Below are 14168 nucleotides of genomic sequence, written 5' to 3'. Positions count from 1 at the left end.
TTGTAAAGCGAGAAGGTTACCCGGATGTGTGATGTACAATCTCAGTCTCCAGAGCTATTTGGTGCAAAACCCAAGTTTTACTCTAACAACGTAGTGGCAGGTGGGCGGGGATGGAGCAGGAGAGTTTGTGGGGCACTGACAGCTCCAGGCTCCAGCCGGCAAGTGCACAGCAGGCCACTCACCTCACCTCAACACGTCCCCAACAACTTCACTGTGCTCGTCCCCGCTGCAAAGTGCCTGAAGACTTGTGTTGGTGGCCAAATAATTCCTGCTGCAAATTCATACGCATCTCACCACCACTTTTCTTGTGCCCTCGCAGAAACACAGACTGCAGATTATCCAGTGCTCTTTCCATTTTATCATTTGATTTGACTTCTGATACTTGTAATGTTGTTTTACGTTTAGGAGAGCAGGATTATTGGCACCACAAATGCGTGGGCTGAATGAGGTACTAATGTGTGTTGGGAGAACTTCTTTCGGCTAATCAAAATGTTCTAAAATGCAACAAGGTGTACAAACTCTGAAACACATTTTCTTGACCTCAGTTGGGCCCTGAGGGATGCTGAGGATTTTGTGGGCACTGGTAAAGCAAAGAACCGGAATATACCTCTCAACTTACCTGTCAGTGGGCAGGGTAGGGAGGAAGGGGGGTGGCGGTGTTTAAGAAGTCTATCACCCACCAGCCATCCTTCTTCAATCACCTTGCTCAGTTACTATTCTAAGTCCAGTTGTGGAACAGTTTGGGGTAAGTTAAAAATCCCCTAAGAATTTAAAGCTTGTATTGGTTAAGCCAATCGGTCTGGTGTTGGCTGCCAACTCTTTGGTTTAGCCAATGTTTGTTTGCCATGGTTTTTGTAAAGTGTTATTGTTGGGGGAGCTGTCGTGCCCTCACTAATATATATATTTTTTAAAAGATCGCAAATATATCTTTTGGTCTCAAAAGATACATATTGCTGTTGTAGTCCCTGCACTGAATTGAACTAATTTGTATGTGGGTGTACATCTTGTGAAAGAGGCTCAGAGTGGAATGCCATCACTCATAGTAAAGTTATACATTGGTTGAAGTGGGCTGAACTATTGACTATTGCTCTGTGCAGAATGATACATCAACAGACCAATGGATGAAGAGCTCGATCATGTCAAAAAAATTAATTATATGATGTTTATTATGATGGTAAAATCAAGAGATCTTAGCTAATGACAGACCTGAAATTGATTTAAAAGATATGATTGCTTTTCCGGAAGGGCTTCCCTGGAGGTGCTGTTTAAGGCAAGCAAACATTGGTAAAGCCAATAGTTCATACCCATAGAGGACCAGAGGACTGAACCCAATCCAATTTTTACTGTATTTAAAGAAGATATAGTGTTAGATTAGAGAAGTTAATTGCTTTCGATCTGGGAATTGTAGAAAAGGCACAAACTCAATTGAAGGATGCTGCTGCTTCTAGAGAACTCTTTTAAAGTTGAACAATAAGTAGTAACTGCTGAAAATGATTTATACTTCCTTGAGTGGATGGATGTTATAAGGCTCTGAGACCACTGTGATCTTCTTAGTTAAATCTGAAGGATTCTATTGTAACGGGTGCAAAAGTTAAATGCATTCAAATTTCTGGAGAATGAGCCATATGTTTTCTGAAAATATTGCATTTTTGTGGAATAAAACCGAAAAGACAACACGGTTTTACACATCGCAGTTGGACTGATTGCTGATGTAATGTGCAGATGCTTGCAAGAACACAAGTCTGGACTAATGATACCCGGGGAAGCTATTGTGCTCCACTAATGTCATCCTTTACCAGATGTTCTCTCTTTTGTGGCTGAATATGGTTAGAGTTTTGCCTGATTATGATTTGTGATTATTTTAATAAATGTATAGTTTATGGTTTCATCTAGGCAAACACAAAAAGGCATCTGGTAGCATTATTTCCACTTGCAAATGTATGCTCTACTGTGGCAATCTGAGATTGGATTACATATTATTTCAACACAAATCGTTTTGGACTTTTTGAGGCTATAGTTGATCTGCCATCAAATTAAAAAGTGATTAATATTACGTACAAATGTGTTAGAAAAATGTGTAAACTTGATTCAGTGTCAGCCCAGTGCTAATATTTCATGCAGTTTGAGTTAGTATTATATATACTGGATCAAGACATTAATTGGAACCGAAGTCTGTGATCCTCTCCCTCAATGACCGCTATAAAACCTGAAGATCGAGATCAGAAGAACCGACATGTTCATATAATAATTTTTGGGGAGATGGCATATACCTGTTTAGATCAGATGCTTGTGTGTGCACTGGGTTACTAAAAATAGATGAAAAGACAGCAACTGCACCAAAGAATCCACCCTCAGAGTGGCCCTGTCAAGGGTATGTTCACTGCATACTTCCTTTTTTAGGTTTCGCCCTGGGCGTTGCAACTGCATAGCAGTTGCTCCGCCCACGGCGAAATCTCATGATCCTACATATGGGCTTTGGTTCCGCCTCTTTCTCCCATTGGCTAACCTCATAAATGGAGGCTAGCCATTGGGAGACAGAGGCTGTCAATCACGCTTTCTCGTGAAAACGCGATTTGGGGGAGTTTCTCGGTCTTTTTTTAAGTCCCGCCCCTTTGTCCTGGGCCGCGCTGTCATTGGCTGCCGGCCCGGGACACCCCCGTGACGTCATTCCCCGGGCCGCGCTGTGATTGGCTGGCCGGCCCGGGACCTGACTTGTTAATGGTGTTTGGGCAGTCTCCTGTCATGGTTCTAATCAACACTTAGCATTCTTGAAGGAACACGTCCTGCTATAGTGAATTATAATCCTTTCATCTCCGAAATATGTCACCTCTCGTGTGCCAGGATGCTTGCGTGTTTAAAGGTGTGTGCGTGAAAGTGTGTATGTGTGTGTAAACATGTGCGCACGCACAGACAGCCGATAAAGAATCCCGCTTTCTAGATTGCAGCTCATGAACTTTATTTATAAGCAGTCTATAATCACAAAAATATGACCTAATCAGATGAGATTTAACCTTAGATATAGACTGAATGTAGTGTAAATCCATTCTCTGTTATAGGAGATACTGGTAACGGAACCACCCGAAAGGTAACGATTTGTGGCCGGTCAGGGAAGCGTAGCACCGAGAGGTGAGACATTAGCCCAGGATTGCAGTTTGCCAAGTAGGGGAGCCGGGAGTCGATCCGTGTTGTTCCAGCTCCAAGTTTGTAACAGAGCATTTAGCTCACACTGCCTCTTCCCAGTGCGGATGCGTTTGACTGCTTCGCCACATCGTGGTTGTGTGCACCTGCGAATGGTGTATGTGACCTTGAGATATGCTTCCTGTTCACGTAATGTCGACATCTTGCCACAAAGTTTCGAGGAAAGCCTGGTTTTGGAACGTGTCTCAGCAGCCCTCTCAGCTACATTCCTTGTGTTCAGCAGTAGCTTGCTTGCTGAATGCTGTTTGGATGTGACTTTTCTGTTGTGCGTCTGCAGCTGGAAGGGTGGCATGGAAGGGACAGAAGAGATCAGAAACACACACTACACTGTGCTTGTAATTATTAAGCTCCTCATTACCAGTGGCCCAGTGTTAGGGGTGGAATATTATTGCACCTGATATATAACAATACTGTGGGGTGTGTTGTTGATCAGGTGCAACGAATTACGAACGCATATACCAAGTTTTTGGGGATTAAGAGGCTGATTTTCGAACTTAATACACCGAAATCCGAATGTCGTCGTAAACACGTATTGTTTCCCCTGGTGAGCTTCTGCTGAAATTTAATCAAAGGCAACGTTTTTAACGCACCCAATAAATGTCGGGGTTCAGTGAATACCACACACCTCGGAATTCCAACCCTGATTGCACAGGGTCAGAAAACACCGAGCGACTCAGAATCAGGTCCCAAATGTGTGGCATCTGATTAAAAAATGTGGCTTGCTAGTATGTTTGTGCGTGGATCGGCCCATGATCAGCATGTGTTGCAAGCACTAAACAGGACATAACAATACTGCCTCTCACTTGTTCGCCTGTTGTTCCTCGAACAGCTGTAGTCCCTACACCTGTAATTCACATGAATGATGTTATTTCCTTGAATTATTTCACATATAAGCATTGAATTATGGATCGCAACAGAAACCTTGATTTTTAAGTGTAACATGAAAAATACGTAGCACTTCACATCATCTTTCAGTAATGTCATCTGAGAGGAAAAAAGATTGCTGATGGCGTCTGAGTGGGTGGTCTGCGGCAGCAGAGGTCACAAGCCTACAATTGAAGATATCTAGGGTTGCTGGATTCGACACCTCTACCCTCATATTATATTGTGGTGTAACCAAAGGGACCTTGGCGGACGGGGAATTTGCTCTGCAAAAGTTGTGGTGTTTTTCTATGCTCTTGCAATACTTTCTTCTGCAGCAGCAAACTGCACACTTTGGGCTTTGCTTATTGGTGAGATGCACTTGTAACAGGGGTTTGGTTTCATTGTTTGCTTTAAATTCTGTAAACTGGCAACACTGGTAAACCACTTGGCTTTGGCGTTATGTTTAATTGTCATAACGTCATCATAAACGTTGGCTTTGTAGGACCACCTGCATGGTTCCCCCTTAACTATGGTGTGCGTGTAATATTACTAATTTGAGCACAAGGGCTTGTGGCTCTGTGTGTGTGTGTGTGTGGGTGTGTGTGGCTCTGTGTGGTTCTGTGTGTGTGTGGGTGCAGATGCAATAGGTTACGCATTTGCGAGAGATTAAGCTATTGGCATTGTAATGACAATGCCATTTATTTATCTGTTTTCAAAAACAACACATAAATAAAACGTTTGTCATTTACAATGCCCATAGCTCTAACTTTTGCAAAGGCGAAACCGTTGCATTGTAAATGCTTGTTAAATTTGTGATAACGCTTTTGGTATGTGTCACATTTGATGCACTCACAATCTACATTTGTTCCTAAATTGAATTGTTGCAGGTGTAGCTGGCTAGCTGTATAAGACATCATTATCTCTAGTTCAGTGCGAAGTTATGTACCAACTGTAAGTGGACCAAAAATTACGAAAGACCTTGCGATTCACCTGCTCCCCTTGTGGATAAAAACGAATGAATCTCTCTCTAAGCTGGGGAATTCTTCCTGACAGGCTCAAGAGTGGCCGAGTCATCTCACTTATCAAAAACTTTCTGCAGACATGAGTGAGCTCAACACCATTTGCCCTGTATCCAATCTTCTCTTTCTTGCAAAAGTTATTGAAAACTATGTAGCAAGTCCCCTTACTCAATATATCCAAGACAATGACCTTGTACAGGAGTAAAAGTCAGGGTTCATTCAAGGCTCCAGCACTGTAACAACACTGTTCCAAGTCATCCATGAAGCGCCCGCATCATGGATTCTGGCAGCTCCTACCTCTTCAGCCTTCTCGACCGACTACTTATGGTACAGGAAATCACTGTATGCTTCCTAATGCTCTCAAGAGTCGGATGGACATAGATGAAGTGGTGCTCAAGTAATACCTAATGGGGAGATTGCAGATGTTAAAAATGTATTCCAGCTGGATCTCTTGTCCAAATGACAGTTACCACCCTGCCAGTCTCTAAAGGCTGTTTAACCCCTTCCATGCTGATGACGGCCCCCTGCCATCATGCATCACGGTGGGTGTGTGCTGATGACGGCTGGGGGCCGTCATGAACCCGCCCACTCTTCAAAACGGCCGCACAGGCGCAGAATCGCGGCCGTGCCCAAGGGGTTAAGAGTTAATGACTGCTCATTGTTTGAAAACTCAATCCATCTCAAATAGAATTCCTCATTTCCTTGTCTCAGCCACCACTGCTGCTTCAATACTGCTGCTTCAATACTGCATATACTCAATCAGCATTCTCAACTGCAAGCCTACCGTCATTGCACATGCGAAATCCCTAGGAGGCATCCCTGAAAAAGGTCTCAATCTACAGTCACAAGTTAATGCCATGGGCAGAAATGCACACTTTCAAATGTGTCTGCCCCGGGGAATATGTTTCTTTAATCCAGAACAAATTCACCAAACTACTGTATAATCTCTGATGTCAAGAATTAGTCATTGCACTTCTCTCCTTAATGTTATTCAAAAATGTATCTCACCCCACTAAACACAGTGCCACAGATATGTTGAATATTAGGAGATAATTAAAAGATGGACTCCTTTTATTCCACAAAATGCCAATAAGGCCTTCAATTGAGGCTTGTATAGAATGGAAAGATGTCTCGATCAGGAATGGAGTTCAGTAGATGACAAAACATTGACTTTAAGCGAAGGAGAGCATGGTGCATGACGTGATCAGGCTCCCGACTTGGATACATTTGCTCAGCAGTAGTGAATATGTGTGTGTTTTTACAATACAATGACTCAGCACTACTGTAAATGAGAGAACACAATTGACTCCACAGCTTCACATTTGTAAATTAGCCAGTGAATAAATTAGCTAACAGGGAGTTTAGCACTAATCTTTGGCAATTGTAGCGGCTGATTTGCATAAAGTGAAACCAGAAAACCTGGATAAATCTGTTTACCCTCTTAAATGGTATCAAACAAATAGTTCAAAATATCAGCTGTACAAAAAGCTGTTATATTTTGTTTAATAGACTATAATGTTGCTCTTTAGTAATCTGGGCCATGTACAAGGTGTACGTGTCAATTGTCTTGGCTGGTAGTTCACTAATGGTTTATGTTGAAAAACTATCACTTTTAATAGGTATTTCTCAGTGCAGTGCTATAATCTGATATATTAACGTCAGAGCTTCCATGTATTGAAGTAATGTACATTTTTGATGTCTGAACATACTTTTTTGTATTTTATGTGATGTTTGCTGTGTGATTTACATTGCAAACATTTTCAGGGATCGGCTTCTACATGGGCTGTAAGAGCCAAGCTAGACCCTTGGCTCAGCTCTCCCTATTAATTTGTTGCCTCACCCACAGGGCACAAGTCCTAAAAAAGAGAAGTGGGGGGGACGCTGATGTCATGACAGGAAGTGACGTCACGAAAGGTGGCTTGCACCATCAGACTCATTGCCTCCCCTCACTCACCACTGAGATGCGATTGCATCGCAGAAGCCAGCGCCTGAGCAGCGTTCTGAATGGGCTCCGATCTCGCCCCAGAGAGGCCAAAGAGTGAATGTGTGGCTCCATTTGCTCCAGTTATTGAGCTCCTGGTAAAATAAGAGGGGGGACGCCGTCCACCCGCCTGGTACCCTGACTTGAGCCCTGCTCACCCACCTCTAGGCAGACAGTGGTTGAGTGTCAGGTGGGCCAAGGACTGTAATGTGGATGATCTCCAGCTGACTTCATGATGTCATTTGCAATACTTTTTTGTGAGTCCTGACTTATTAACACTAAGCACTTTGCATGCTGGGACTTCAACTTTTCTCTTTTTTCACATCACTCAGTATATCATGGTTAACACAGTTTCTGCTTTTTATGTCTGTCCATTGATTTTCATTGCTTGGTTTTACTGGCGGTAAAGTGTTACTCTAAATGTCATACATTTGGTCATTGATTGTCACTTATAAGTCCACTGAAGCCATGGTTATGTCACACATAAGCCACCTAAAAACTTGGCGGCTATGTAAATAAGTGAGTTCTATTGGTGTAGTCCTTCAGCCTGGGTGGCCACCTTTAGTCCTACTTCTATGTCTGTGACCTGTCCCAGTTATTTGGTTGTGTGGTTGCCAAGCGCTCCTGGCGCAGGGTAGAGGCCGGGTGGCGCCCCACGAAGCCTGCTCACGTGACCCGCGGTCGGCTGGAGCAAGGGTCATTGTTCCATCTGTAAACATTGGTCGGTTTGACGCACGCGCAGCGGACGCTGGCCGGTGATTGGGCCCCCGGGGCCTTCCGAATACGTCCCTCCCTACGTCCAGCACGGGCGGAGATGCTGCGGTGACGTCGGGTTCAGGCCGGGTGGCTCGCGCCGGTCCAGGTTCACCTCCTGCTCCAGAGTCCCCTCCGCAGTAGAGTCCCGAGGGGCGGAAGCTGCGCGGTGCCAGGAGCCGGCGGGGGCGGCGGCGGACCCCGCGCCAGCTGGCAGGTGAGTGCGGGGCTTCTGTCCGTAGGGGGCCGGGCGGGCGCCGGTGTGTCCAGGGTGCACCTGCGGGCCCCCCGCTGAGGGTCCCGGGGCAGCCGTGGGCTCCAGGTCCCGCAGAGGGAGCCGGGGGCTCTCGGCTCACCCCCGGCCTGGTGAACTCATTTACCCCGGCTGAGGGCACCGCTGGGGGTCGAGCAGCGGTGCCAGGGTCACCCGGGGGAGGCACCGGCTCAAGAGGCCGGGACCCGCCTGGACTGACCCCCGGTACTAGAGTGATCCAAGGGGGCGAGCAGAGACCAGAGGCCGGCTCAAGAGCCACGACCCTGGGCTTACAGGGACTCCAGAGGGGACTTCACCCACCTGGGCCTTCCAAGTAAGTCACTCTCAAGAGAGGGGGGCCAGGGACTGCACCTGTCTGGGCCTCCCAAGTAAGTGACTCTGAGAGGGGCTTCACCTACCTGGCCATCTCAATTATAGGACTCTCAAAGAGGGACTTCACCCTGCTGGGCATCCTATGTAAGTCACTCTCAGAGAGGGGCCATGGACTACACCTGTCTGGGCCTCCCAAGAGAGTGGCTTACAGAGAGGGACTTAACCCAGCTGGGCTTCTTAAATAAGTGACTCTCAGAGAAGGGCCACAGACTTAGCCTACCTGAGCCTCCTAAGTAAGTCACTCCCAGAGAAGGGCCACAGATTTAGCCTACCAAGTAAGTCACGCCCAGAGAAGGGCCACAGACTTAGCCTACCCGAGCCTCCTAAGTAAGTGACTCTCAGAGCTATATTACCTGATGTTTCCAAGTAAGTGACTCCCAGAGATAGAGGAAGACTTTGCTTAGCTGGGCTTCCTAAGAAACTCTGAGGGGCTGGGGTCTTGACCTAGCTGGACCACCTAAGTAAGTGACTTACAGAAAGGGAATATGCACTTTATGTAGATGAGCCTTCTATGTTAGCGTCTCTCAGAGAGGGGCTGGGGATCTCACCCCCTGGGCCTCTTAAGTATGTGACTCTTAAGTATGTGACTCTTAGAATGGGGCTTGGGACTTCATATAGCTGCAGCTTCTAAGTATGTGACTTAGAGTTTGGCTGGGGACTTTACTTGCTTGGATACCTAAATAAGTCTGAGAGAGAGGATGTGGACTTTACTTCCCAGGGCCTCCAACGTAAGTGACTCTCAGAGAGGGGCCAGAGACTTCATATACCTGGCACTTCTAAGGAAGGGATACAATATTTTTGTGGGATAGTTTACTTGCATGGCACATTTGCAAACGTCATCACTTCTTATGCTCCCATTGTACGGGGACTGAGAAAAACCTTAGATTTATTAATTTGCAAATGATTGCACATCTTAGCATTGCAACGTTGGATTCAGAACTAGGAATTCTGTCGAAATTCAGTGAAGTTTGCCGCTAACAGCATCTCTGAACAAGACCCCATTAACGCTGTACAGGCCATTGAAATACTGGTATATTGTATTGCAATTGTATTTATATAGTGCTTGCTACCACTGATGAGGCGTTGCAGGTGCTTTATAATGAGTAGCATTCCTCTCCAGAAGCCAAGGTTGGTGGCTAATTTAGTGTTTTTTGGTTAGTGGATTTAGTCTTGTGTTTGCAGAAGATATTCTCTATGATTTACCCCAGTTTGTGGTGGAAATATGTGGCTCCCATCAGTGGGTGGTGGGAGGGCTATGCTGGTTTGTGCAAATGATTGGTTGAGTGAATTGATGTGATGAGAAAGTTCTAACTTTGAGGTCAAGAGCCTTCTCTTTTAGCTCATTCGACTTTCATGTCACCTAATCAGTTAAAACAAACAGTAGGTCACATCTCTGCAAAATACCCTATGAAAGAGGTTCTAACTTGTCATCTATCTGTCAGAAATTCTGTATGAAAGAAAGAGAACAGCAAGTCACTTGTCAATCATATTCTTGTAGATTGTTTTCCTGAAGTTGAATGGTTTAAACCTTTTTTTTTTATACAATCCGTTTATTGAAGTTTTAATAGCATACATCACAGTCTGCATGTAGGATAAAACTACACAACCTCATACTGCCATTAGCGATGCATTGATCAGCTTTGATGGAAATAAGCACGTATTCTGTAGTAGTCCATCCATATGCCCCATCTACAGGAATGTTTCTTCTGACAGCCCCTGGCCGTGCATTTGGGCTTCTTCAGCTGTCAGCACCAGTCCACTCGCCAGAGCCATTCAAGAAGGGTAGGCAATGCTTCTGACCTCAGCTTCAGGGCAGTGTCTCATTTGGCCACTAGATTTGCCCAGGCATGTCAAGGCTCTATCCCTGACAATTTCCCACTTCATCCAACACGCTCAAGAATGCCTTTGTGGGTGTAAGAATGCTGGGGGTTGCCATTTGCTGTCAGCACCAGTCCACTCGCCAGAGCCATTCAAGAAGGGTAGGCAATGCTTCTGACCCCAGCTTCAGGGCAGTGTCTAATTTGGCCACTAGATTTGCCCAGGCATGTCAAGGCTCTATCCCTGACAATTTCCCACTTCATCCAACACGCTCAAGAATGCCTTTGTGGGTGTAAGAATGCTGGCGGGTTGCCATTATTTGAGTGAGAGTAGCCCTTGTACGTTGCCAGTAGGAAGCAAATGGGGGCACTGCCAGATCACATGGTAGATGTCTGTCCTGGAGCAGAATCATCGGGGGCATTCTGGAGTCGGAGATTTGCTGGCACGCTAGAGCTGGAGAGGGGTGAAGTGGGTGGTGTGGAGACAGTTAAGCTGTATGCGCCTCAGTCTCAAGAATATTGCTATTTCCTGAGGGGCCAGTCGTGCCAGAGTCCAGTCAGTATAGGTCAGGAGGCCCTCCCATCTTTGCCTGAGAGATTGTAAACTATTGGGGGCATTTATCACCAATGTGCTGTATATTTGGGATACCCCACCATTTCCCAGTTTACCCATTAGTACCTTAGTTTCAAGTGGACTATGTTCCGATAGCCTGGATATCTTCAACTTGTAGGGTTGTAAGGCATGCCAAAGTTGTAGATATTTATGGAAGTGCATTGCTGATTAGAAGTTAGTCGGCAGGTCCTTGAAGGTGGGGACCGTACTACTGGCACAGACATCTCCACAAGTCGTTCTACCAATGTTGTACCACTTTGCAGAACCCTGTAGTTGAGCCGTGTGTGCAAAGTGGCGACCCTGCGTTAGTGGTGTCTGGTGCATCAGGTTGTCCACGGCCCATGCCTAGGGGTGCCTCTCGGCTACTCCAGAACACTACAATGGGGACTTCAGGAAGATCGTTAGGATTGGCTGGTCTTAAAGGATTCTCATCAGTCGGCTGAATTCCACGAGTGAAAGTCTGATGCGTTAGGAGGGGTGATCCCATCCCCCTACTCAGCCAGTCTTTAATAACCAAGAGCTGAGTGGCTCTATATTAGAGTTGGAGGTCTGCCGTATCCATGCCCATATCATATACCAATTTCCTTATTTTATCATGAGGAATGCATGGGGGCAGTGGGGCCAGAAGAATGAATGGAGAATGGAGGCTATATTGTGAAACCAGCAGTCATGGATGTGATGGGGGAAGTTCTGGAAGACAGAGACATTTGGGGAGTATCATTATGTTAACTAAAGCTTTTCTCCCAAGGGTCAGCAGTGTTCCCCAGGGTAGGAGATAGCTTTTCGTTTATTGTACCAGGGGATTAAGAAGATTGAGGTTCCAGATGTCATTGAGATCTCTAGAGACATAAATGTGCAAATATTTAAAGCTCGCGGTACACACTGGTATAGATGTCCGCCACATTGCTTCACTCTCTGACCCTGTGAGTGGCACCAGCAATGATGTCTTCTGGTTGACCCGGAGGCCCGTTCGTAAAGACTGAAGATTTCCATGCTGTGGGGTGCAGTGGTTTGAGGATCGGAGAGGTAGAGTAAAATATCATCCTCATATAAGTTCCTCAGAATCATCTGCCCATACCAAGCCCATTATACGGGTATCACATTGCATCAGCTGCACGAGGGGCTCAATGGCAAGGGCGAAGAGATGGTGAAAAATCCCTGTCTGGTGCCCCTGCAGATAGGGAATGGGCACGGCACAACCCCATTGACCAATGCCTGTGCCTACAATATAATATCCTAATATATCTGTGGTTTCTGGGACCCAGTCCCATTCTTTCCAATTCTGTGGCTAGTAAAGACCAGTCCACAGTACCAAAGGCCTTCTAAAAATCCAGAAGAAGGGCAGCGGTTCATGCAGTTCCATCATTCGGCCCTTGGCCAGATGTAGTTGCCAGATACAATGCTTGTGCTGCGCTCTGGCATAAAATCTCATTGATCAGGGTGGACTTGTTTATTCAGGATCTGGCGCAGCCTGTAGACCAGTAGCTTAGCAAATCTTTTTATCTCCGCATTAAGCAATGATAGGGGCCTGTAGGAGGCACATTGGTCCCTGGGCAACCTGGTTTAGGTATGACCACGATGGTGGTCGTATCAATTTCAGAGGAAAATGTCCTTTTAGGGACTGCCTCTCAGTACAGGTAAAGGAGGTGGGGGGAAGGATTGTGCAGACTACCTAAGATAGAATTAACTGGGGAAGCTGTCGGGCCAGGTGTTTTACTAGATTTCAGGTCCTGGATTGCGTTTGCAATTTCTTCTTCTGTAATCAGACCATCAATGGCCACTCGATCCCTAAGGGGGAGCTAGTCTTGTATTGGACGCTGGTTCTCACAATGCTGAAGTTCCCGGTGAGCGTATGATGACTCGAAGTAGGTCGCAAAACAAGAGGCTATAGCAAGGGATGTCGGCGTGGAAGCGATCGTACATCTCTGGGACTATCTTGGATGCCACCCCTACCTGTGACTTGCCAGTAAGGTAATATTTTTACCTTACTTAATAAATTTGTTGCGTTGAGGTCATCAACCATCTGTCGGCCACCTCCATCTTTGATCTCTGAGGTTTTTCGCCTCCTTTAATTAGTGTGTGAGGGATTCAGTAGGGTGTCTGATAAACTGGCACTCAAGGTTTAGGATTTGTGATTTAAGGGTGACCAAGGTGCGCACCTTCTTTCGTTCTTACAACCTGAAATAGCCCCTGGCGACCTCTCTAATCATGTCCTTGCCTGCCTCCCACAGGGTACCTGGGGAATCCACCTTCCCAGCGTTGAGCTTAAAGAAGTAATCAAGTTCAGTGGTGAGAAGATCTGTGCATTTCTCATCCTGAAGATGCCAGGCATTAAGTCGCCACAGCGGCTGCAGAGCCACTTGACCAAACCCCAATTCCACCATCACAGGGAAGTAAGTGGTCCATCATACCCCTAGGGCAGATGGCTGCTGCACTGACCGGTCACCTATCTGACACAGGAAGGAGTATGAGGTCAATATGCGAGAGTGACTTGTGTGAAGCGGATGCATGGGTGTATTCTTTTCTGGGGCATAGCAGGTTCTCCAGCTATCGCAGAGGCTTAGGGCCTGCATCCAGTCTCCAAACTTACAAGCTTGTGTCTAGCGAGCTGCCGTGGTGTCTCTGGAGACATCTCTAGTGCAGGTCTAGAGGTAGCATTAAAGTCTCCTCCAATGACGGTCCCTCCCTGGGGCATCCCGGAAATGGCTTGTGTTGGCGCAGCCAGGGTCCCTGTTTGCAAGTGTGGTGGGATGTATATGCTAAGGAGATTACGTTGATACCCTTCTAGAAACCTTTTCACCCCTACATATCTACCCAGTTGGTCTGCTGTTACGGTCGTCACCAAAAGGGGTAGATTTCTGTGGAGAAGAATGGCAACTCCCAGGTAGCCCCAGGCAAATCCCGCATGAAACCTCCTACCGTAACTGTACCATCTGAGGATTGGGCAGTGGGAACCCATCGGCTGGGTTTCCTGGAGCATCAGGAAATATGGCTGGTGACGCTTATCATATTGGAGGACTGCTGTCCTCTAAATGTGGTCAAGAAGACCATTGACATTCCACAACATAATGAGGAGCTTCATCATCAGGTCCATTGTGGACGGAGGCGAGGAGGAACTAAACGTGCATATGGGAATGCATCAGGGCGCTCCAGTCTCCATCTGCTTGAATGGAAGTAATGCCGATCGTATCCCTAGTTGATATTTAGTTTGTCGTATGTGTGGGTGCTGCTGCATGATAGTGAACCCAAAAACAACAAACAGTACCCCCCAGCTCCA

At 46.3% G+C, this 14168-nt stretch overlaps 1 protein-coding gene across 6 annotated transcripts in view; it reads left to right on the top strand.

The window, feature by feature from the left end:
- Positions 1-14168, top strand: part of ARHGEF18 (Rho/Rac guanine nucleotide exchange factor 18) — a 300861-nt gene that overhangs the window by 103553 nt on the left and 183140 nt on the right. Inside the window, exon 1 of one of the 6 annotated variants that reach the window (XM_078669621.1) lies at positions 7731-8032. The exons of 4 other annotated variants lie outside the window; for them this stretch is intronic. The gene's annotated coding sequence lies outside the window, so the exon portion shown is untranslated. Of the gene's footprint in view, positions 1-7730; positions 8033-14168 lie in introns of those variants that run through there. One more of the 6 variants, XM_078669620.1, reaches the window with a different exon arrangement.

This window comes from Lissotriton helveticus, chromosome 12 (assembly GCF_964261635.1).
Source record: "Lissotriton helveticus chromosome 12, aLisHel1.1, whole genome shotgun sequence".
Lineage (NCBI taxonomy): Eukaryota > Metazoa > Chordata > Amphibia > Caudata > Salamandridae > Lissotriton > Lissotriton helveticus.
This window is presented reverse-complemented; position numbering and strand designations above follow the sequence as displayed.